Consider the following 27196-nt stretch of genomic DNA (forward strand, 5'->3'; position numbering starts at 1 on the left):
TGCAGCGGAAACTAAACCAAATCTTCCACTGGAAATAAAGATAGTAGGTAAAGTACACATGACACTTCCTATGTGTTAGAAACCTTCTAAACACATTTCATTTGTTAAATCATTTAATCTTCACTTCAACCCCATGAACATGTCAATTAAATCTCAGTTAGAGAAAGAAAAGCAAAGCACTGAGAGGTTAAGTGACTTCCATGAAAGTCCACGTTTGAAGCAGCCAAGCTGAGATCAGAAACCCGCTCTGACTTCTCTCCACATTCTACCCAAGGGGGACCCATTGCAAGGTTCTTAAGAGAGAAGGGGGAAAGGAAATGTGCTACAGAAAGGCCAAGGAACTAGAGAACAGAAGCAGCGGAACAGAGACAAAGCAAGAGGAGAAATCTAAAATTAGATAAAACCAGATCTCCTGACAATATGTCACATTAAGGATTTCACTGACTTTTCAGTTAAGGACAAAACAGGAATTAAGAGAGAAACTACTGCACATTGCTTATGTTTTCTTGAATCTAAAGGTGCTGAATCAGTTCATTATATAGTAGATTTCTTATTCTGAATTACAAGGTCAGATATTCCCAGCTAATCCTGTGTTTATATCTTCCCAGATTAAAGCTTTCCCCACTGCAGACCCCTCCAACAAGAGTTGTTACAGATAGTTGAAGTGGTGGCTGAGACTTTCAGCTTATGCTGTTATACAAGGAATACATTTTATATAGTTTTCCAGCCCACTTTTAAATAACATTTAAACAAGAGAAATTCCTGCTAACCAGATTAATTTCACTCTGGTTTAATTCCAGGAAAAGAGGATGAAGGAGTGAGAGGGCCAGGGAGAACCTGGCGGTAATGGGCTGTATCTCCTCATTGGTTAATTGTTTATATTGCAGAGTCTTAAGAATTTCACTTCTTTCCCTTCCTGTTTATCTCCATGAATAAATTAAATGGGACTCCAAATTGCAATTGTTTGTAAACAACAGAGATTATTTGGTTGGTAGGAAAGGCTGGTCTACAATTTTAGATAAACTTAAATTCTGTCTACTAGAAATGGCCAAACATAAGTCCTAAACTAACAAACTGACTATCTCAGGTTTGCTGCTTATAATATGGCTAATAGCCCACTGAGGATAGACTAAACTGTGTAGTTACAGAATTGCACTGGTACACATCTAACCATATGGTAAATAAATAGGGAATTCTAGTGGTTCTATTTCCAGATCCTCCTTTTATAGTCATACCTGAATTATTTCCAAAAAATAAAAGACAGGAGGCAGATCCATCCAAGGGCAAGAAGAAATGGGTTTCCAGTGTAGTTTATTTTTCCCTTCCTACCCTCTCTTATTTCTTAAATTAAAACACACACACACACACACACACACACACAACAATAGCAACAAAACCACTTCTTTTTTGTCTCTAGTAAAAAACACTGAGGTAAAACACTTAAAGAAAAAAAAGACAGAGGCCTCAGAAATATCACTTCTTAGTTGACACCAAATTTTAAACCTAGTTCTATTTTTTCACTTTTCTTCTCTTAGCTGTCATTTTCTGTCTAGATTTATAGAGATATAACTGACATATAACATTGTCTAAGTTTAAGGTATACAATGCATTGATTTGAAACATATATTAGGAAATGATTACCACAGTAGGGTTAGTTAACACCTACATCACCTCGCACGTGTGTATGTGTGTGTGTGTGTGTGTGTGTGTGTGTGTTGAAAACATTTAAGATATACTCTCTTAGTAACTTTCAAGTATTTATAATACAAAAACTTTCAAGTATTTATAATGATTAACTATAGCCAACTTGTTGTACATTAGATCATCAGAACTTATTCATCGTATAAATTAAAATTTATTATTTTTGACCAACATCTCCTCCACGCCCAGCTCCTGGTGACTACCATTAACTTTCTGTTTCTATGAATTCAGCTTTTTTAGATTCCACAAATAAGTGATACCATACAGCATTTCTCTCTGTCTGACATTTCATTTAGCATCATGCCCTCAAATTCTATCCATGTTGTTAAATAGCAGGATTTCCTTCCTATATGGTTGAATAATATTCATGTGTATCTATCACATTTTCTTCTTTTTTAAATTAAGTGTATTGGAGTAACATTGGTTAACGACATCACATTTTCTTTATCTAATTCATCTGTAGACAGATACTGAGGTTGTTTTCACACCTTTGCTATTGTAAATAATACTGCAGTGAACATGGGAGGATAGATATCTCTTTGAGGTTGTGATTTCATTTCATTTTGATATACACCCAGAAGTGAGCTTGCTGGGTCATATGGTAGTTCTATTTTTAATTTTTTGAGAAACAACGATACTATTTTCCATTATGGCTGTATCAATTTACATTCCCACCAAAAGGACACAAGGTTTCCCTTTTCTCCACATCCTCACCGACACTTAAAATCGCTTGTATTTTAGATGACAGCTATTATAACAGGTGTAAAGTGATACCTCATCGTAGCTGTGATTTGTATTTTTCTGGTATTAGTGATGTTGAGCATTTTGTTCATGTACCTGACTATTTGGATATCTTCTTTGGAAAAATATCTGTTCAGTTCCAGTGCCCATTTTTTAATAGGATTGTTTCTTTGTTGTTGGGCTATATAAGTTCCATATATTTTTTGGATATTAACTCTTTAGAAGATATACAATTTGCAATTCTTTTCTCCCATTCCATAGGTTGTCTTTTGATTTTGTTGATTATATTTTCTTCTGTGCAGAAGATTTTTAGTTTGATGTCATCCCATTTATTTATGTTTTACATTTGTTGCTTGTGCTTTTGGTGTCATATCCAAAAAAAAAAAAAAAAAAATCATTGCCAAAACTAATCACATGATTTTTCTCTATGTTTTCTTCTAGAAGTTTTATGGTTTCAGATCTTATGTTTAAGTCTTTAATCCATTTTGAGTTAATTTTTGAGAGTAGTATAAGATGGGGGTCCAGTTTTATTCTTTTGCATGATTATCCAATTTTCCTAACACCACTTATTGCAGAGTATATTCTTTCCCCATTAAATATTTTTGGATCCTTGACTGTATACATGAGGCTTTATTTCTGGTCTCTCTTTCCTGTCCATTGGTCTTGTGTCTGTTTTTATGCCAACACCATACTGTTTTGATTACTATAACTGTGTAGCATAATTTGAAATCATGAAGATTAATGTCTTCAGCTTTGCTCTATCAAGATTGCTTTGGCTATTTGGGGTCTTTTTTGGTTCCATGTGAGTTTTGAGATTGTTTATTCTATTTCTGTGAAAAATGTCTTTGGAATTTTGATAAGCATCAAACATTGAATCTGGAGAGGGCTTTGGGTGGTATGAACATTTTAATAATATTGATTGTTCTTATCCATTACACAGAATACCTTCCATTTGCTTGTGTCGTCTTCAATTTCTTTATTAAAGTAGTATAATTTTCAGTTTACAGATCTTTTACTTCCTTGGTTAAATTTATTCCTAAGTATTTTATTGTTTTTGATGTTATTGTGACTGGGGTTGCTCATTTACTTTTCAGAGATTTTGTTATTAGTATATAGAAATGCAACTGATTCTGAATATTGATTTTGTATCCTGAAATTTGACTAAATTTTAATTTTAAATCTAACATTTTTTTCGGTGGAGTCTTCAAGATTTTCTAAATATTTGATCATATCATCTGCAAACTAAGATAGTTTTACTTTGTCCTTTCAAATAAGGATGGCTTTTATTTCTTTGTCTTGCCTGATTGCTCTGGCTAGGACTTCCACATTGAGTAGTAGTGGTGAGAGTGGGCACCCTTGTCTTTTCCTGAGAACTTTAAAAACCTTTGCATGAATCATGGTGTGAACAGGCTTTCCTTTCCTTTCCAGTTTTATTTCTCAACAATTAGCTGCTATGTGCCGGATGCTGTTCTAGGCATTGGAGATATAAATAAGTGAACAAACCATTCAAAAACCCTGCCTTCATGAGGCTGGTATTCTAGTAGAGAAAGAAGATAATAATCATGGTTTTTAAAATATACAATTCTAGATAGAAAAAAAATGGCGGCGTGAGGTGAGCCTCTGTAACGCTTCCCTGGAATTTACAACGAATCGGACAACAATAACTCCACAAAGGACTCCTTGCACAGTAGACAGGCAAGACGAAGAGGCCGACTACTGAATTCACCTCCAGGTGGGTGAATCGCGCGAGCGGGGGAGGAGGGAGAGGAGAAGTGCGGAGACGGAGCCGCGCGGGCGCAGGACACAGACCTAGCTCAGTGCTCGGAGCCCCCTGCGCCCGGATCTTCCGCAGCTGCGGGAGAGGGAAGGACTCGGACTGCTAGGGCTCCGCTTACGGCCCACAGGGCTGAGGGGGCAGCATACAAAACCGCTGAACCCAACGCTCGCTCACGGCAGACCTCGGAGCAAAGACTGAGGGAAGAGGGCTGAAATCGGTGGTTTAAGCCCTCACTGCTGAGCGGAGAACGGAAGCCTTAGGCACGGAGACTAGCCGCCCCCTCCCTACCCTCCCAGAGCTCGCCCCGCCCCCACCTGCCCGGTGCTAGAAGCGATAAAGTAGCAGTGTCGGATCAAAGGACAGAATATTTGCTGCTCTGAGAACTGTGGACCGCAGACACAGATTCGCAGCTCAACTAGTTCCGGCAAAGGGGAGGGAGCTGTGGAAGCAGGACTGGCTGTGGTGGTGGTCGCCGCCATTGCTCTGGGCCACCTCTCACAACTCACCCCGCCCCTAGCCCCACCTATCTGGGCGGATCCCTGCAGGAGTAAACAGAACTGCTGAAACAAACGGGCTCTGAATCTGGTGCAGAAAGAGCTTTGGAACTCCAAAAGCTCTTCGCATACCTATCAACCTGTTGCAGAAGACACTCCTGTAGATGTCTAGGAAGAGAAATAGTAAATCAGTGATTGCCATGAATAACCAAGGCAACAAGATAGCTCAGAAAGAAAGTGAAAAGTCTCCAGAAAAGGAACTTAGAGATATGGACCTTTGTGATTTAAATGACAGAGAATTCAAGATCGCAATTCTGAAAAAACTGAACGAGATGCAGGAAAACACAGAAAGGCAGTTTAATGAACTCAGAAACACAATCAAAGAACACCATGAGCATTTTATAAAAGAGATTGAAATCTTGAAAAAGAACCAAATAGAATTTCTGGAGATTAAGAACTCAATAGAAGAAATTAACAATAAAATATCCAGCTTAGGTAGTAGAGTTGACCAGATGGAGGAAAGAATCAGTGACATCGAAGATAGGAACCTGGAATTTACACAGAGGGAAGAAGAAAGAGACTTGAGACTTAAAAGAAATGAAAGAACTCTACAAGAACTTTCTGACTCCATCAGAAAGAGCAATATAAGAATAATGGGTATACCAGAAGGAGAAGAAAGAGGGAAGGGAACAGAGAATATATTCAAACAAATCGTCGATGAGAACTTCCCAAACTTGTGGACAGAACTGGATCCTCGAATCCAAGAAGCAAATAGAACACCTAATCACCTCAATCCCAACAGGCCTTCACCAAGGCACATTGTATTGAAGCTGTCTAAAATCAATGATAAAGAAAGAATCCTCAAGGCAGCCAGGGAAAAGAAGACGGTAACTTACAAAGGAAAGCCCATTAGATTATCATCAGATTTTTCAGCAGAAACTCTACAAGCTAGGAGGGAATGGAACCAAATATTCAAACTATTGAAAGAGAGAAATCATGAGCCAAGAATAATATATCCAGCAAAGATCTCCTTTAGATATGAAGGAGGAATAAAGACCTTTCCAGACATCCAGAAGCTGAGGGAATTTTCTAATACACGACCTGCACTACAAGAAATACTAAAGGAGGCTATTAGACCACCATCAACAGGGACAACTTGTGGCAACCAAAACATAAAAAGGGGGAGCGTAAAGGCCTGAACTGGAATATGGGAATAGAGAAAGTAAGCGGACTGTAAATATCAATACTCTAAATATCAAACTTTCTTTTACATAAACTCAAGGGTAACCACTCAAAAAACATCCAAATCTGAAATATATACTGTAATAAAAGAAGAAACAGAGGGAAACATCATAGAATACTACCACACAGAAATAACAGACAACAACAAAAAGGCAAAGAAACAATGGAGACACAGCCTTACCAGAAAACTAAAGACAGAATGAAAGGAAATCCTCACATATCAATAATCACCCTAAATGTAAATGGACTGAACTCACCAATAAAGAGACACAGAGTAGCAGATTGGATCAAAAAACTAAACCCAACCATATGCTGCCTACAAGAGACACATCTCAGCTACAAGGACAAGCATAGACTCAAAGTGAAAGGGTGGAAATTGACACTTCAAGCAAATGGTACCCAGAAAAAATCAGGTGTAGCCATAATGATTTCCGATGAAACAGACTTCAGGGTTAAAAAGATAACAAGAGACAAAGATGGACATTTCATAATGGTAAAGGGGACTATACAACAAGAAGACATAACAGTCATCAATATTTATGCCCCCAATCAGGGAGCACCGAAATATACCAAGAAACTACTAACAGAACTAAAGGGAGAAATTGACCAAAACACAATTATACTAGGGGACTTAAATACATCATTGACAGCTATGGATAGATCATCCAAACAGAAGATAAATAACGAAATCGCAGCCCTAAATGACACATTAGATGAATTGGACATAATTGACATATATAGAGCACTTCATCCTAAAACATCAGACTATACATTCTTTTCTAGTGTACATGGAACATTCTCAAGGATAGACCATATATTGGGACACAAAATCAGCCTCAGCAAATTTAAGAAGATTGAAATCATACCAAGCATATTCTCTGATCACAAAGCTTTGAAATTGGATATCAACTGCAAAAAGAAAGCAGGAAAAAACACAAATACATGGAGATTAAACAACATACTTTTAAAGAACGACTGGGTCAAAGAAGAAATTAGAGGAGAGCTCAAAAGATACATAGAAACAAATGACAATGAAAATACATCCTACCAAAATTTTTGGGATGCCGCGAAAGCAGTTTTAAGAGGGAAATTTATATCATTACAGGCCTATCTCAAGAAACAAGAAAAATCCCAAATAACTAACCTCATGTTACACCTTAAAAAACTAGAAAAAGAAGAACAAGCGAAACCCAAGGTCAGCAGAAGAAAGGAAATAACAAAAATCAGAGCAGAACTAAATGAAATAGAGAACAAAAAGACAATAGAAAAAATCAATGTGACAAAAAGCTGGTTCTTTGAAAAGATTAACAAAATCGACAAACCCTTGGCTAGACTCACTAAGATAAAAAGAGAGAAGACACTAATTAACAAAATCAGAAATGAAAAAGGGGAAGTTATCACGGATACCACAGAAATACAAAGGATTATCCAAGAATACTATGAAGGACTATATGCCACCAAATTTAATAACTTAGAAGAAATGGACAAGTTCTTAGAAACATATAGCCTTCCAAGGCTGAATCATGAAGAACTGGAAAATCTTAACAGGCCGATCACCGGTAAGGAAATTGAATCAGTCATCAAAAACCTTCCCAAAATCAAAAGTCCTGGACCAGATGGCTTCACCAGTGAATTCTACCAAACCTTCAAAGAGGATCTAATACCAATCCTGCTCAAACTCTTCCAAAAAATTGAAGAAGAGTCAGTACTCCCTAACTCATTTTATGAGGCCAACATTACCCTGATACCAAAACCTGGTAAGGACAACACAAAAAAAGAAAACTACAGACCTATATCTCTGATGAATACAGATGCTAAAATCCTAAACAAAATTCTAGCAAATCGAATACAACAATGCATTAAAAAGATTATTCATCACGACCAAGTGGGGTTCATCCCCGGGGCACAAGGATGGTTCAACATTCGCAAATCCATCAATGTGATACATCACATAAACAAAATAAAGGACAAAAATCATATGATTCTATCAATTGATGCAGAAAAAGCATTTGATAAGATACAACATCCATTTATGATTAAAACACTTACTAAAATTGGTATAGAAGGAAAATACCTCAACATAATAAAGGCCATATATGACAAGCCCTCAGCTAATCTCATAATTAATGGTGAAAAGCTGAAGCCCTTTGCTCTACGTTCAGGAACACGACAAGGTTGTCCCCTATCACCTCTGCTTTTCAACATAGTGTTGGAAGTCCTCGCCAGAGCTATCAGGCAAGAGAAAGAAATAAAAGGCATCCAAATTGGGAATGAAGAAGTTAAATTGTCACTCTTTGCAGATGACATGATGCTATACATAGAAAACCCTAAAGACTCCACCAAAAAGCTATTAGAAACAATCAATGAATATAGTAAAGTTGCTGGCTACAAAATCAACGTACAAAAGTCCATTGCTTTCCTATATACCAACAATGAAATCTCAGAAAAAGAGATAGAAAAAACAATTCCTTTTGCAATTGCAGCAAAAAGAATAAAATACCTAGGAATAAACTTAACCAAGGATGTGAAGGATTTATATGCTGAAAACTATAAGACATTTTTGAAAGAAATTGAAGAAGACACAAAGAAATGGAAAGACATTCCGTGCTCATGGATTGGAAGAATCAACATAGTTAAAATGGCCATATTACCCAAAGCCATATACAGATTTAATGCAATCCCCATTAAAATCCCAATGGCATTTTTTAAAGAAATAGAACAAAAAATCATCAGATTTGTTTGGAACCACAAAAGACCCCGAATAGCCAAAGCAATATTAAAAAAAAAGAACAATACTGGAGGTATCACACTCCCTGATTTTTCCTTGTACTACAGGGCTACAATAATCAAAACAGCTTGGTATTGGCGGAAAAACAGACACATAGACCAATGGAATAGAATTGAGAACCCAGAAATAAAACCATATAAATATGGACAGATAATTTTTGACAAAGAAGCTAAAAACATACGATGGAGGAAAGACAGCCTCTTCAATAAATGGTGTTGGCAGAATTGGATAGCTACGTGCAAAAGAATGAAACTGGACTGCTATCTGTCACCATGTACCAAAATTAATTCAAAATGGATCAAAGACTTAAGCATAAGACCTGACACAATAAACTGCATTGAAGAAAACATAGGTACTAAACTTATGGACCTTGGGTTCAAAGAGCATTTTATGAATTTGACTCCAAAGGCAATGGAAGTAAAAACTAAAATAAACAAATGGGATTATATGAAACTGAAAAGCTTCTGCACAGCAAAAGAAACTATTGACAAAATAATGAGGCAACCAACTGAATGGGAGAAGATTTTCGCAAACAGTTCCTCTGATAAGGGGCTGATATCCAAAATATACAAGGAACTCATGAAACTCAACAACAAAAAAACAAACAACCCAATTGAAAAATGGACAGAGGACCTGAAGAGACATTTCTCCAAAGAGGACATACAGATGGCCATTAGACATATAAAAAGAAGTTGTGGTACATATACACAATGGAATACTATTCGGCGTTAAGGAAAGATGATATAGGAGCATTTGTGACAACATGGATGGATCTCGAGAGAATAATGCTAAGTGAAATAAGTCAGACAGAAAAAGCAGAGAACCCTATGATTTCACTGATATGTGGTATATAAACCAAAAAGAACAAGACAAACAAATGAGAAACAAAAACTCATAGACACAGACAATAATTTAGTGGTTACCAGAGGGTAAGGGGGTGGGGGGTGGGTGATGAGGGTAAAGGGGATCAAATATATGGTGATGGAAGGAGAACTGACTCTGGGTGGTGAACACACAATGGGATTTATAGACGATGTAATACAGAATTGTACACCTGAAATCTATGTAAATTTACTAACAATTGTCACCCCAATAAAATTAATTAAAAATAAAAAAATAAAAAAATAAATAAAATATGCAATTCTAAGTCATAATAAGTGTTGTGAACATTCAAACAGAATCATTAGCTAGAGAGTAACTGGCAGGAGACTAAATAATCAGAATAGCTTCTGGGGAAAGGACTCTGTGAAAATGCTATTTGAGCTGAGTTCTGAACAATGAGAAGGTACCAGTCATGTAAAGGTTAGGTGTAGACTATTCTGGGTATAGAAAATGGCTCATGGTAGCACTCTGAGGGAGGAACATGCAAGACATATTGAAGAGGTGGAGTGATCCAATGTACCGAACCATAGTCAACAAGTGTGAGAGTGTAGGAAACAAGTTGGAGAAGCACGTAAGGACCAGAACCTGAAGGGCCTTGTAGGCCAGGGCAAGGTACATGGGTTGCATACTAACTGAAATGGAAAGCCACTGAAGAGTTTTAAGAAAGAGAGTGGTTTGATCTAAGTCAGGAAATATTTATTGGTATATTTATGTGACATATTTAACATATACATTGACATACATGAAACATGTGTTTTAAAGTTTAGCAAAAACACACATCAAATATCTAGTCTTGGTCACTCTTAGGAAAGGGAGAGATTAGGCAATAGAGATATAGATACCAGGTGGGACTTCCATTTTATCTGTATTGTTTACATCTTTTGCAATGAGGACATATTTATATACGACTTGAAGAATTAAATTTAAAAATAAAACAAATAACTGAAGAAAAACTTTTAGGTGTAAGCTAGAAAAATAAGTCATTGTCAGACTTAGCCCTAAGATCAGATTTTTTTTTTTTCAGAAAGAGTCATACAATCTATACCGAAGCACAGGTTTAAACATCCATATGTTTAGATCTTGAAAATGAAATGAAATCCAGTGTAAAAACTTGTAAGATATGTTTATCTTTATATCATTCTGAATTAGTACATATGTGCTATACACAAAGAAATTACTCTTATCAACTTTTGTTAATTTGAAACCTCTGAAAGACGATATGAAAAAAAGAGAAGCAAGACATATTCCTGAGTTTCTCTTGTATCATACAGTTCTGAAAGAAACACAGGAGCAATTCTATTATCAGTAATTGTTTATAAAAATCCAGTCTGGTATGCAGGTCCAAACATGAGTATCTTGCTATCAGTATGATCACATACAGGTAGTAAGTCTTTCTTAAATCAGGTGCAAGAGCAGATGTGATTCCTGTGGGTTTTTTTTTTCTTTCATCATACACAGACACCCTTTCAGACTATTTGACATGGTTAGAAAAACACATATGTTTCAAATCCAAAGAAAGCTTATTAAAACATCACTATTTAGTAAATACCTATTTAGTAAATAGGTAAAACTTTAGTCCTAGATAAGAAAGAGCTGTAAACGTGGTTTTGGATCTATACATATGTTTTTTTCTAATCACTTGTCTTTAACTTCAATATTATGTTCATTATACTTGTTAAAGACAATTCAAGTCTGAATTTTAATTTCATGGGACCTAGTGGGCCCCATGGCAGAGAGCATGACGAGATATTTTGGGCCTAAAAAGCAGTCCTTAACTTGATGAACATAGTCATCAATACCTGTCGAGACAACGTACCAGCTTGAGAAGTAATTCACCTATTGGACTCTTGTATGAAGAATAATCAGAGGGGATCAGTGGTACATGTGAGGAAATCAAGGAAGAGGTTTGTACAACATCCATATGAGAGAATGTGATTCAGCTCCGGGGATGATACTTCACCTGAAGAGAAGATTCAAGAGATTGTGAAGTAGGTGGAATGAGCAGGACTAGATATGTGAACATAGGAGAGAAAGAAGGTAATGGGATAATGTCTCACAGACTTATGGCAGAGACATGTGAAACATCTATCAGGATTCTGACTAAGTATGAGTACCAGAGTTTGGACACTTCCAGTTTGCATAGTTTTGCAATGTGGAGATATTTTAAACAATCATTTGGATAATATTCTGCAGTCATCAGGAAATTTTTTACCCTCTAGACAATCTCTAAGGATTCTGAGAAACCATACTGCAGAATTAGTCCTTGAAAGAAGCTTGTGATTCTGCACCTGACAGCAGTGATATTAGCTGTCCTCTAGAAATGCTGAATGAAGTAGCTATAAACCAGAGGAGCAAGGAAAGCATCGTTGTCTCTGGGAACTGCACAAGAATGACAGGGAGCTCAGAGAATGGTGGTAAGCTCAGGGCAAGAGTATTTGGAGCACAATTCCTTGCTAAGTATCTCTGGGGGAAAAGAAGCTGTTCTCTATAAAAGCTCCTAACAGATGCTGCCAATTATCTACCTATAAGGTTAGAATCCCAGAAATTCTGAATCAACCTGTGACAATTTGAGCTACTCTCCTAAGTATTAGTAACAGAGAATCTGAAGAAAGAGTAAAAGTGGAATACGATGTAGGCATCCATTTGATTTAGCCTATGTATAGAATTAGAATTAAATATGTATATTTATGTATATACATAAATATATATTGCATAATAATATATTGTATAATAAATGCATAAGTATATATATATATACAGAGTGAAAAAGAGAAGAAAGTTAGAAATTTTTATACGTTTATGAAATATGGCTGCAGTCCTTTGTTACATAATCTTTACCACCACCACCACCACGACAAAATATCCTATTAGTTGGATGACAATTCTTTTTTCTAATCTCCTACTTAGAGATACATTTTAAAATATAATTCTTAAGCCTCTAGAAGTTATCTTTTGTCCTGCAGTTAATCTTTTAATAAGACCAGTTTAGCTGTAATATAAATGGTAATGAATAGTGCTCTACTTACTGCACAATTCTGAACTTGCTCAGAGATTGCCTCTGAACAGGCTGGCCTCACCTGTGGGCAGAGTCTGTTAGGAGACACTTGGTATGGTTTCAGAACCATAGAGGAGACTCAGGTTTTTGACCCTTATTAAACGTTCTGGAAAGAGTTATTTAAGATTTGCCAGCCCTTAAAAGAGCTTCCTGTATAAAAGAACTGCATTAGGCATAATGTCTGATCTTAAAATCTGAGGGATACAGGATTCAGATGTGGGTAAATGCATGACAATAGCAGGACTGTATTTGCAAAAAGGCAAATCAGCATAAAACAAGACAAATAGCATGACTGACCATCACCAGAGTGAGTTAGAATATCACCTGTGAGTGAGGTATATTACTAGATGTGAAACACAGTAATAATATTCCATTTTAATTTCTTGGGTTGTATGTCTATTTCCTTTTTTCCCCCCACAGATTTACACTACCAATATTGGTGTGATTTAATTTGCCACTGTTGAGTAGCCTGCTATTTGGAATGAGCTTGCATTCCATCTGTTGTAGATGAAGGATTTGCAAGTGGCATTGTTCCATATTTTCTTAAGGATTTAAGGTGTCACTAACTTTCGACTGACTCTCCTAAGGGGCTTTTTGCCAGGATCCTACATGATGCCAATTTTCATTCAGGCTCCATAATATTTATTAATACAGTTGTGCACAAATTTTTCTTTAAGTATCAAACATGCCAGAAGAGGTATTTGTTTTTCTACTTTTCTATGCCCATATTTAAACATGTTACGTAAATATGTCCACACCTAAATCTGTCCTATCTTGTTGATTCCTTTTTAAAATTCACACCCTGTCTTATATAAACGCAACCCAACCATGAAAGTAATTTGTTCATGAGTCATAACCTTACAAACATTGAAGTAATTGTAAAAGCGTCTCTTGTTAGTTTGCAATTAGGGAATTAAGTTTGATAAACTGCTGTATTAGATTTTAGAAAAAAAAGTCATAAAGGGTTTTATTTCTTAATGCTCAGTAACACTTAATCATAAACACATACAAAGACAAAGCTAAATCTATATCCATTTTAACACCTACAAAAATAATTAGTTTTCCTGGATGTATCATGGCAGAGGGTGCTGTTTTTTTCTTTTAAAGAGTATGTACAGACTATGTAAACTGAACAGGTACTTATAGACATGCCATAGTATGCTGGAATGGTCTGTGTGCTCAATTAACATAATACTTTTAAGTGTATCAGAAAACAATTACCTGTTGTATAGCTGCCATGTAGGGTCTCAGCTCCCTCTCCCCTCACAAGAACGCAGGATATGGCGAGGCCAAAAAGGAACGCCAATGGAGCGAAGGATAGGAGAGTCATACCACTATATTCTCAATAGTGGCTGGTCAAGACACAAAAGCAAACATGTGCCAGTACCCCAACAGGGGGTCTTCCTGCACCCCAGTCTCACTGGTGGCCGGGCAAAACACAGGAAGTAGGATCCACACGATCCACAATCTGCCATCCGCACTTGCTAACCTCAATTGCTAGCCGCAACCCTCCCTCCACTTCTCTGCCAACCAACCAACCCCCACGTGAAGCCGAGAGCCTGGAAACTGCTCTCTGGGACTCTGTCCCCACAATAGCTATGAATTTGAACCAAGTATGCTTTAGACTTTATCAACACTATATTTAGCAGTGATTCAAAGAAGGTGCAATTCAGTGCAAGAAGATTACAAAGGCAAAGAATTCCTATTCGACAAGATGGGGGTATCTTTCTAGTTCCCAAATTAGAAAGGTCAAGAACGGCTTCCTCCTAGAAATCACTGGAGCAGGCTAAGTTCTAGGAAGGAGCACATTATCTGCCCAAACTCTCCTGATAAAGCAGGGTCTCATGCCAGCTGGAGAATCTCTTAGCAGAGAAGCCAGACCCCTCCCTCTCACTCACTTGCCTTACGTCGAACATCCTTAATACCTGCCAAAGCTAGTCCCTTCTCTCCAACATCACCAACATGTTCTACATTGAACTTCTACACATTTCTTATCATTTACTGAAATTTTCCCTAATTGGTCTACTAGTTTCCAGTTTAATCCCTTTCTAATTTATTCACTACATGTTCAAACACAAATCTCGTCACACCATTCTTGCTTAACATATTCTAATAATCTCTTCAATAACTCCAGGACTCCAGGGTAATATCTCTATTTGTTAGCTCAAGGACTACTAAATTGCACTTTTTTTCAAAGCCCATTTTCCATTGTCATGCCCACTTGGTGCCTACCCTCAGACACTCTCTGCTCTGAGTCTTCTAAACACACTGTGCTCACCCATTTAGGGCTCCTTGCCGAGAATGCCATTGAAAAGTTAGCTCAAGTATTTTTCTCTTTCTGAAGATTTCTCAGAAAGCCTACACTATAAGAACGTGTGATGTAGTAAAAAGCTTATTCTGCAGAGCAGCTGGTGTGTGGAAGTGCTGGATCAAAGTCTAATTCTCTGGCTAGCTGTGTGATCTAGATATAATGGGTTGGTCCTTACAAATAACAGCCAACCATCTGCATCCTCGTTAAGGGAGTGCTGCTACCAAGGAATAGGACAAGTGGTAGATGCCTGAGCACCCATGGTCCTTCATACTCTGGCTGCAACATTTCTTCATTGAGATATAATTGACATATAATATTGTGTAAGTTTAAGGTGTATGTCGATGTGATATACTTATGTATTGCAATATAATTACCACCTTAGCATTAGCTAATACCTCTATCATGTCACATATTTATTAGTTTTTATTTTGTAGTGAAAGCATTTATAATCTAGTCTCTTAGCAACTGTGAAATATGTGACACGGTATTTTCTTTTATTTTTCAATTAAAGTTGGCATTCAATATTATGTTATATTAGTTTCAGGTGTACAACATAGTGGTTAGACACTCATATAATTTACTAAGTGATTCCTCCCGATGAGTCTAGTACCCACCTGGCACTATACATAGTTGTTACCATGTCATTGACTATATTCTCTGTGCTTTACTTTACATCCCCATGACTATTTTGTAGCTACCAATTTGTACTTCTTAATGCCCTCACCTTCACCCAGCTCCCCAACCCCTTCCCGTCTTGCAACCATCAGTTTGTTCACTGTATCTATGAGTCTGTTTTGTTTGTTTGTTTGTTTGTTTGTTTGTTTGTTTTGTTCCGTAGATTCCACATACATATGAGATGATACGGTATTTGTCTTTCTCTGTCTGACTTATTTCACTTAGCGTAATACCTTCTAGATCCATCCATGTTGTCGTAAATGGGAAGATTTCATTACTTTTTATGGCTAAGTAATAGCCCATTGTATATATGTATCACCTCCTCTTTATCCAGTCTTATCTAGTCATCTATTGATGGGCACTTAGATGGCTTCCGTGTCTTGGCTATTGTAAATAGTGCTGCAACAAACATAGGGTTGCATATATCTTTTTGAATTCGTGTTTTGGATTTCTTCAATAAATACCCAGAAGTCGAATTATTGGGTCATAAGGTAGCTCTGTTTTTATTTTTTTTGAGGAAACTCCATTCTATTTTCCATAGGGACTGCACCAATTTGCAATCTCACCAACAGCGCACGAGTGCTCCCTTTTCTCCACATCCTCACCAACACTTGTTGATTTACCGATGATGGCCATTCTGACAGATATGAGGTGATATCTCATTGTGGCTTTTTAATTTGCATTTCTCTGGTGATTATTGATGTTAAGCATCTTTTCATCTGTCCATTCAGGTCCTTTGCCCTTTTTTAAATTAGATTGTTTTATAATATATACCATAATCACAGTGCTATGCATTAGATCTCCACAACTTCTTCATCTTCTAACTACAAGTTTGTACCCGTTAACTGACACCTGACATTTGACAAGAGAGCCAAGACTACTCAATGGGGAAAGGACAGTCTCTTCAAAAAATGGTGTGGGGAAAACTGGACGGCCACATGCAGAAAAATGAAATTGACCTCTATCTCAACACTCACACACACATACACACACACACACACACACACACACATACACACCCGTTGAAATGGATTAAAGACTTAAACATACGACTTAAAGTAAAACTCCTAGAAGAGGGGGGAGGGGGGTTCACAGTGTGAGGGATATAAATGATGAACGTCTAAGTATTACCTTGTCTTGTACACCTGAAACTAATAAAAAAAAAAAAACTCCTAGAAGAAAATATAGGAAAAAGCTCCTTGACATTGGTCTTAGAAATTATTTTTTTAGATATAAGTCCAAGCCACAAAAGCAAAAATCAACAAATGGGACAACATCAAACTGAAAAGCTTCTGTATAGCAAAAGAACAATTAACAAAATGAAAAACCAATCTGTACAATGGGAGAAAATATTTGCAATTCATGAATCTAAAAAGGGATTAATAGCCAAAATATTTATAGAAGTCATATAACTCAATAACAAAAAATAAACAATTTAATTCTAAAAATGGGCAGAGGAACTGAATAGACATTTTTCCAAAGTCATACAAATGGACACCAGACACGTGGAGAGGTGCTCAGCATCACTAATCATCAGGGAAATGCAAATCAAAACCACAATGAGATATCACCTTACATCTCTCTGTGACAATTTGCAAGCCTGCCAGCCACACTCCTGTCATTCCTGAACTGTGATTTTTCTTTGCTCTCTTCTACCCATTGTGGATCCGTACAAACCATTTCCAGCACTTCATTTTTTCTGCTGCTTCTATGTGACTAAACAGTTCAATCTCTAAACTTGGTTTGGTCTTAAATATACTTTGTGTGTGTGTGTGTGTGTGTGTGTGTGTGTGTATGTTGACCCTTGAACACTTACATGTCGACTTATACGTGGATTTTTTTTTCAATAAATACAGTCTGCCCTTCATATCTGCAGATTCAACCAACAACCACAGATAGAAAACAGTATTTTCACATTCCCAACTTTGATTCCCCAATTGTAGATTCCTAATGGCAGATCAGAAATACTTGCATTGAGTTTTGGTTGAATTTGAGTTTTGATTTTCATTGAGTTTGGTTGAATCATTGCATTTAAAGGGTTGACTATAGAGTTAAATGTTATACACAGATTTTCAACTGGTAGGGGAAGAGGTGCCCCTAACTCTCCACGTTGTTCAACGGTCAACTATATATAAAAATATATATAATAGTATATATAATATATATACTACTAATACATATACTGGGGATGCCAAAAAAATGTATACAAGTGGACACTTTTGTCAACGTTGCTCAAGCAGTAGTTCACCATAATCAGAAGTGTCTGGATGCTGATGGTAACCACTTTGAGCACCTCTTGTAATTGCAGAAGTCAAACGTGACTTGTATTCATCTTTTGTTATCGGTATATATTGAGTGCTACAATTTTAACATAGTTTTCTTTTCTTAAAAATGTGCATACATTTTTATGGCACTCTCTCTCTATATATATGTATACATGCATACATATATATATACATATCTATGTACATATATATACATACTTATATATATATAATTTCCCATACACGTTTTTGATATACAAAAATCCCTTCTACTTCAACTGTAGTTTTTTGCCCACATTAATTTAACAAGGTTGCATTTTCCTACATCTTTGTGACCTAATCTCTTCTCTGTATACTCACCCTGGAACTGATGACCTATTCTGAGTTACATAATAGCTGTAATTACCATTTATGATACACCTACTGTGTACCAGGCAAGGTACGAGATACTTTGGATATATCATATGATTTTCCCCACAATCTCAGGAGTGGGTATAACTAGCACCACTTTAAAATTGAGGAAGTGAAAGCAGAGAGGTTGAGTACTTGTTCAATCACGACTCATAAGTGCAATATTGCTGCAAATATGCACATAGCAAGGCAAGTGAGAGAAATGTAGGAGAATAGAAAATGGTGTATGTGTGTCTGGAAGGGTAAGGGAGAAAAGATTAGGGAGAAAAAGAGCACAACTCAGAGGGATTTATACAGCAGAGCTCTCTACACTATTTGACATGACCACCAGACCCCAAATCCCCCACCCCCATCTTCCAACCACATTCTCAGATCTGATCTCACGCCTGAAAGGCCCAAATTTTCATGACGACTTGTTCTGTGGTCCAGGCATAAAGAATGTGTGTTACATAGAGGTAAGGACAGGTCCTCAATCCTGAGGGGGTGGGTCAAAAGAAGTTGACAACTGGGGAGACAGAAAGTGGAAATCAAGCCTATTACCAATAGATCATTAGCTGCTTTGCTGAGTTACAGAATTTTGTAAGAAAAAATTTCAACCAGGATTTTTCAAAGAGGTGACATCAGAGTATATACAACACTTGGCCAGAAATCAAAAGCTTTATCTTTCTGCAGTTGGAAGGCAAATTTGGAAAGAAAAAAAAAATTGGACTAACTAATAGAATTGTCTCCCTCAAGATTAGGACTTTTAGGAAGGTTCTCTGCTCTGAAAAATAATCATTATAATAAAAATTACCATTTAATAAACACCTATTTTGTGCAAGGTGCTTCACCTTCCTGATCTCATAGAGCTTACAACAACCTTGTAGAATGAGTAATATAATCCCTATTTCACATGTAATGAAATCAATGTTGCAAAAGATAGAAGAACCTGCTATATCAGTCAGAGTTCTCCAGGGAAATCAAACCAATAGGATACATATATCCTATTTTTAAAAAGTAGATGTGCAAAGATATTTATTATAAGGAATTGACTCACACAATAATGGAAGCTGAGAAGTCCCAAGATGTCTCGTCAGCCAGCTAGAGCCCCAAGATAGTCAATGGTGTAGTTCTAGAAAAAAGCTACCAGGTTCATGACCCAGGGACAGGTGATGTTTCTGAGGCAGGAAAAAGCAACAATGTCCCAGTTCCAAGGCAACCAGGCAGGAGGAATTCCCTCTTATTCAGGAAAAGGTCAGACTTTCTGTTCTATTCAGGTTTTCAACTGATTGCCCACCCATGTTAGAGTGGGCAATTGCTTTACTCAGTCTATTGATTTAATGTGAAACTTAGCCGAAAACACTCTCATAGAGACACCCAGAATAGTATTTGACCAAGCATATGGGCGTCGTATGACCCAGTTAAGTTGACACATAAAATTAACCAGCACACTTGCCTAAAGCTATCTAATTAGTAAGTGCTGGAGATGTGATTTAAACCAGGTCTGTCTTCTTCAAAAGCCTGCAGTTATTCCTCTATGTCAGAAACATGGGGCAACAAGAATTACTTATAATGCATAATTCTGTTAGTTAAAAGTTGCGCCAAAATAACAGAAAAATTAGTCAATGAGTGATTTTACATATATCTATATACATGTTTATATTTATAAACACATATAAAACAATACATACACACACACACATACACACACACACACACAATTTCAGAACATTAGCTGTATTGGTAAACTCATTTATTTTTGTACTTGAACCAAATGAGGTATGCTGGAGCTGGTACACATCAGAAAAGGAGAAAAGGGCTGAGTGCTGAAATTGCTATGGTATAGGGAGAAGCCAGCCACCTGGATTTCTTTCATTAATGCAGGAAATTTTTTCTCAATGGCCACAAATTTCAGAACCTCAAATTGATCACTTGCCACTGATTATATTCAAATAAAGAACAAAAATTAAGTTAAAAAGAATCCTTCTTTATACATGCAATGGTACTTTTTCTTGCAGTGGCTCAAGAGGAAGGGAGAATCACATTTGGGAGTTGGGGGATGTTAAAATAAGGAAGTCAACCTGCAAAATACAGGTGATCAGTAATCGTATTCTGTCCAGACAGCTTAACAAGATTCTGGAAATCAAACATCAGGAATATATTATGGAATGAACTGCCTAAAATTATGTCAATTTCTTTCTCTTTTGTTCCCATTGTTGCATATGACATTATATTCTACAAAAGGGGCAACATACTACTCCAAATAAGACTGGTAAAGGATAAATCTTTATGTATAGAAATTACAACTCATTGTTAGATAAAAAATAGTGATGCATGAACATTCTTCATAGAACTAATATCACCATATGCTCTCTCCTCAGTGCAGTTTTATTAACCAAGTATGTACTATTCTTAAAATTGTCTGAAGCTTTATAAACAAATCAGCAGGCTTTTAATTCCATCGAAGTCTGATAATAATAACCCTTTAAGAGTTCTTTGCTATCAGGTGATTCTGGGAGGATAGGGAGAAGGCCATTCTGATCAGTGAACACAGATAAAATCCATCATATTGGGAGCAATTTGACTCCCAAGATGGTATGTCTGAGGACTAAGAAGCAGATGTAGTATGCTACTTCTTAAAAAAAATATTTTGCAAACTAAGATCATTTGCTTAATTTGCAAAATTGTGTCGAGTCATGCAGGTCTGACCCAGTACAGTACGCTTTGGCTCCTTTTGCCTTGTTCAGGCAAGTATCATGTGGGAAATACTACCTAAAATGGGAAGCCCTGAAAAAGAAAATTAACATCTTGCTAAACATGAGGTTGGAGATTACTGTTATGAATTTATATAAAGGTAAAATAAAGCTGGGGCTCAAAATGGCTCACTCTTTCACAGAATGGGAAACTAGAGTCTAGATGGGACAGCCTCGAACTAAAAGACCTGGACTCAAACCTCTGAACCTGGGTCTGTCATTATCTGTGACACTACCCAGGTCATTGGCCTTCAGTTTTTTTATATACAATACCTCATATGAGAATGATAATTACTTTGTACTTCAAATGCATTCTATGATGATCCTCTAGAAAAATACCAAGGAAGAGAATGGAAAAAAAAAAAAAAACCTGCAATAACGACAGAAAAAGACTGGACATGAGTAGGCAAATAAAATGTTGGATGTGAAGATCTGGATGAGGAAAGATAAGATAAACAAAATATGGAATGGAGTCATAAGGGAGCAAAAACCAGGATTCCCAATATATGCTAATTATTAATGTGGAAAGAAGGGAGAATTAGAAGCTCCTGAGAGCTGAGGATTTAATGCTTAAAAGGAAGAAGATGAAAATGCAGTAGGGACAACGAGAAATAAAAGAGCCTATTTGGTGCTATCTGGTATCCACTGATTTCCCAAAAGACTGTGAAGAAGAAAAGAAAGATCCTCAGTCAAACACAAATCAAACCGTTCTCTAGCATATTTACATCCTTTATATCTTTACATTTAGAGCATGCTTACGTCTTTCTCCCATTTGATATAGAAGGACAGACCAGAGGATCTTAATACGTTTTGTAGAGTTATAAACAAAGAAAGATGCAAAAGAGCCAGCAGTTGCCTGTGTAGGGATTAAGTTATGAAACTTAGACTAAAAAGACACAGGAAATATTTCCAAGACACATTTTTGCAACGATTTAAATGTCAGGGTGGTGTGATGTAAGCTTGGGAAATAGTACACTGATATATCCTCAAAGATTTGGGGGGAAAAAATCAGAAATACAAGCTGCAATTTGTAATAGCACTGTTCAAAGGAAGATGGTTTACATGTTCTATTAGAAATGAAATAGCTGCTAGACAACAGCTTTTGGGGTACTGCAGCGTTAGAATTCACCAATACAGTTAACTGTAATGAACTGGCATGAAGTCAGCATAAAACGATACTTCAGCTAAGGAAGACCTGAAAAATAGGATGGCTAAAAGAAACCATCCACACAGATACGTTCTTGATCCTTTAACCACATAAATCTAGGAAGAAAACAGATGAGTCAGTGAAAGGGATAATAGCTCGCAAGGTCAGATGAATAAAGAGCTGGGTGGTGGACTGCACTTGGAGGTTGCCTTCTTTGCTACACTGGTTTAGTTATTTAAAATTGAAAGAGATATAGAAGGACGTGCAGGGAAGAGTATCTACTGGAATGTGTAACTAGATTTGTTTTCAGTGGTGCTGTATAATCACCACACTGGCCAGAGATGCCGTCCAAATGGCTACAGCTGGAGGAGAGAATATGTTAACAAGGAAAGAGTGTGTATTAATAGGAGTGAAGAGGAGTGGAAAAAACAGCATATTCCCTGGAAATATCTAGCACTTTGTTAATTCATGTCCCCTCCCTGCCCTTTCATTTGACTTGATAAACACAGTGCTTAGCACTGCTTGGTACATAAAAGGTTCCCAATAAATGTATTTTGAAAAATGAATCTCTCAAACATACTGACATGACCATCCCAATAAAAATATGTTGAAATGTATTGCTATTGGTCATCTTACCAAAACAATGGAGAACATAAGGCATTTCTGACAAGTGCAGTAATTATAAAACTACTTGAAACAAACATAATTACACATTCCAGATGGTTCTTTTTCCTGAAAATCCAATTTTGGATTCATTGTCCTTTATATCAAGACTATTTGAATAGGTCAATACATTTTCATTATGCTTAATTTTTAACATTTTATATAAATGTCTTATAACTCTTTCTTAGTGCAGGCTGCTATAAAAAAAAATACTGGGTGGCTTATAAACAACAAACATTTAATTTTGTGGTTCTAGAGGCTGGGAAGTCTAACATCAAGACAATGGTAGATTCAATCTAGTAAGAGCCAGCTCCTTGTTTCATGGATGGCCATTTTTTCTTTGTGTCCTCACATGGCAGAAGGGGCTTGGGATCTCGTTTTATAAGAGGACTAATCCCATTCAAGAGGGCTTCACCCTCATGACCTTATCACTTCCCAAAGGACATTCTTCCCAACAACATCACATTGGGGATTAGGTTTCAACTTATAAAGTTGAGGAGGAAACAAACATTCAGTCCATGGCATTCTGCTCCTGACCCCCCCTCCCCCAAATTCATGTCCTTGTTGCATGCACAATGCATTCATTCCATCTAAAGAGCCTCAAAAGTCTTAACTTGTTCCAGTATTAACTTTAAAGTCTAAGTCCAAAGTCTCATCTAAACATCACCTGAATCAGATACAGGCAAGACTCAAGGTATGATTCATCCTGAGGCAAACAGTTCTCCAGCAGTGAACCAGTGAAATCAAACAAGTTATGTGCTTCAAAAACATAGTGGTAGAACAGGCATAGGACAAATAGTCCCATTCCAAAATGGACAATTAGGAAATAAGACAGGAGTTACAGTGGTACCAAGCAAGTCCAAATTCCTACGGGTCAAGTTCCATTAGAACTTAAGTTTCAAGAACATCCTCCTTGGCTCAGCAATTTGCCTGCCAGGCCCCACAACTCTTCTCCTCTGATCTCTACCTCTGTTATCGTCCTAAATATTTTATCAGTTTGATCTTCTGTTGCTGTACCATGACTTTTTATTTGTTTATTATTTTTTTTGGTATAGCATATTTCCCATTAATTTTCTAAGCGTGGGTTCACAGAGTTAACTTTGTTGATACTTAAAGGTCTGATGAATTTTGTATTATTCCACACTCACACTAGTTGATAGTTTTGCAGAGTAAACAATTTACATTGGAAAAAATTTCTCTTAGGAAATACACTTAATGCCAGTCTATGCTAAGTAAAACTGAGATGACAGAAATTCCTCTGTATGACATAGGAGTAGGAATCCAAAAATCAGAGAGGGATAAGAATGTTGGGAGTAATTTATGTTCGCTTGTCCCAAGAGGGCAAGACGTCATTAACTTCCTTCAGCTATTAGACTTAAATTAGTGAAAAGAGTGCAAGAATCTCTGAAAAGTGCTGTAGATGATATTCTTTGGAGATGGAGTTGCAGATGTGCATGTTTGCTGTTATCTATGAAGCAGTTGTTCAATAATCAGTTAGATAAGATTACCCTATGGGGAGAGACGTCATCAAAATGGCGGTGTGAGGTGAGCCTCTGCAAATCTCCCTTGGAATTTACAACTAATCGAACAACTATAACTCCACAAAGAACTCCCTGCACAGTAGACAGGCAAGATGAAGAGGCCCACTACTCAATTCACCTAAAGGTGGGCGGATCTCGGGGTGAGGGAGGAGGTAAGCGAGAAGTACAGAGATGGACCGGGCAGGCCGAGGACATAGAACTAGCTCAGTGCTCCGAGCTCGCTACATCCAGGAACTACCGCAGCTGTGGAAGAGGGAAGAACTCGGACAGCAAGGGCTCCATTTATGGCCCACAGGGCGGAGGCAGCAGCATATAACATGGCTGAACCCAACACTCACGGAAGAGACCGTGGAGAAAAGACTGAGAGGGAAGAAGGCTGAAAATGGTGGTTTAAGCCCTCACTGCCACAGAGAACAGAAGCCTTAGGCACTGAGACTAGCGGTTCCCTCCCTACCCTCCCAGAGCTCGCCCCACCCCGACCTGCCCGGTGCTAGAAGCGGAACAGTAGTACTGTCAGATCAAAAGAACAGAATATTTGCTGTTCTGAGAACTGTGGACCGCAGACATAGATTGGCAGCCCAACTAGTTACAGCAAAGAGAAAGGAGCTGTGGAAGCAGAACCAGTTGTGCAGATGGTCGCTGCCATTGCTCTGGGCCACCTCTCACAACTCACCCCGCCCCGGGCCCCACCTGGGCAGATCCCTGCAGGAGTAAACAGAACTGCTGAAACATACAAGCTCTGAATCTGGTGCAGGAAGAGCTCTGGAACTTCAAAAGCTCTCCACATACCCACATGGACACTGCACCTTATGACCCAGGCAAACTATTAACAGAGGAGAAGCCCATCTCCCAGGGAATTCCCCACATTGTGTGAGAAGCTGGAATAGTGCACACAAAACATAGCACTACCATGTGAGAGAGAAATAAAAGCTGCCTTCGGAGAGAAAATAAAACATCTACCAACAAGTACTGGAAAACAAAAGAAAGAACTCTTCCTATCAACCTATTGCAGAAGCCACTCCTGTAGATGTCTAGGAAGAGAAATAATAAATCAGTAATTGCCATGAATAACCAAGCAAACAAGACAGCTCAGAAAGAAAGTCTCCAGAAAAGGAACTTAAAGATATAGAAATATGTGACTTAAATGACAGAGAATTCAAGATTGCAATACTGAAAAAAAATCAACAAGATGCAAGAAAACACAGAAAGGCAGTTTAATGAACTCAGAAACACAATCAAAGAACAATATGAGCATTTTATGAAAGAGACTGGAATTTTAAAAAAGAACCAAATAGAATTTCTGGAGATTAAGAACTCAATAGAAGAAATTAACAATAAAATATCCAGGTTAGGTAGTAGAGTTGACCAGATGGAGGAAAGAATCAGTGACATCAAAGATAGAAACCTGGAAATGACATGGATGGAAGAAGAAAGAGACCTGAGACTTCAAAGAAATGAAAGAACTCTACGAGAACTTTCTGACTCCATCAGAAAGAGCAACATAGGAATAATGGGCATACCAGAAGGAGAAGAAAGAGAGAAGAGAACAGAGAATATATTCAAACAAATTGTTGATGAGAACTTCCCAAACTTGTGGACAGAACTGGATCCTTGAATCCAAGAAGCAAATAGAACACCTAATTACCTCAATTCCAACAGGTCTTCTCCAAGGCACATTGTATTGAAGCTGTCTAAAATCAACGACAAAGGAAGAATCCTCAAGGCAGCCAGGGAAAAGAAGACGGTAACCTGCAAAGGAAAGCCCATTAGATTATCATCAGATTTTTCAGCAGAAACTCTACAAGACAGGAGGGAGTGGAAGCAAATATTTAAACTATTAAAAAACAGAAATTTTGAGCCAAGAATAATATATCCAGCAAAGATATCCTTTAGATACGAAGGAGGAATAAAGACCTTTCCAGACATACAGAAGCTGCGGGAATTTTCTAATACATGACCTGCACTACAAGAAATACTAAAGGACGCTATTTAACCACCATCAACAGGGAAAATCTGTGGCAACCAAAACTTAAAAAGGGAGAGTAAAGGCCTGAACAGGAATATGGAAATGGAGAAAGTAAGTGTGCTGAAGAAAATGGAATGCTCTAAATATCAAACTTTCTTTTACATAAACTTAAGGGTAAACACTCAAAACAACCCAGAACTGAAATATATACTGTAATAAAAGAAGAAACAGAGGGAAACAACATAGAATACCACCACACAGAAATAATACACCATAAAAAGGCAAAGAAACAATGGAGACACAGCCTTACCAGAAAACTAAAGACAGAATGACAGGAAATCCTCACATATCAATAATCACCCTAAATGTAAATGGACTGAACTCACCAATAAAGAGACACAGAGTAGCAGATTGGATCAAAAAAACTAAACCCAACCGTATGCTGTCTCCACGAGACACATCTCAGCTACAAGGACAAGCGTAGACTCAAAGTGAAAGGGTTGAAATTGACACTCCAAGCAAATGGTATCCAGAGAAAAGCAGGTGTAGTGATAATGATTTCCGATGAAACAGACTTCAGGGTGAAACAAGTAACAAGAGACAAAGATGAACATTTCATAGTGGTAAAGGGGACTATACAAAAAGAAAACATAACAGTCATCAATATTTATGCCCCCAATCAGGGAGCACCGAAATACACCAAGCAGCTACTAACAGAACTAAAGGGAGAAATTGACCAAAACGATTATACTAGGGGGCTTAAATATATCATAGACAGTTATGGATAGATCATTCAAACAGAAAAT

General features: G+C 37.3%; 1 long non-coding RNA gene across 1 annotated transcript in view; it reads right to left on the bottom strand.

Annotated features, from left to right (window-relative positions):
• The window catches only part of LOC308496539, a 234324-nt gene extending 220110 nt beyond the window's left edge, over nucleotides 1-14214 (bottom strand). Inside the window, exon 1 of the long non-coding RNA XR_013993198.1 lies at nucleotides 13902-14214. This is a non-coding gene — a long non-coding RNA (uncharacterized lncRNA). The remainder of the gene's footprint in view (nucleotides 1-13901) is intronic.
• Nucleotides 14215-27196: the final 12982 nt, after the last annotated feature.

This window comes from Rhinolophus hipposideros (assembly GCF_964194185.1).
Source record: "Rhinolophus hipposideros genome assembly, chromosome: 4".
NCBI classification, from domain to species: Eukaryota; Metazoa; Chordata; class Mammalia; order Chiroptera; family Rhinolophidae; genus Rhinolophus; species Rhinolophus hipposideros.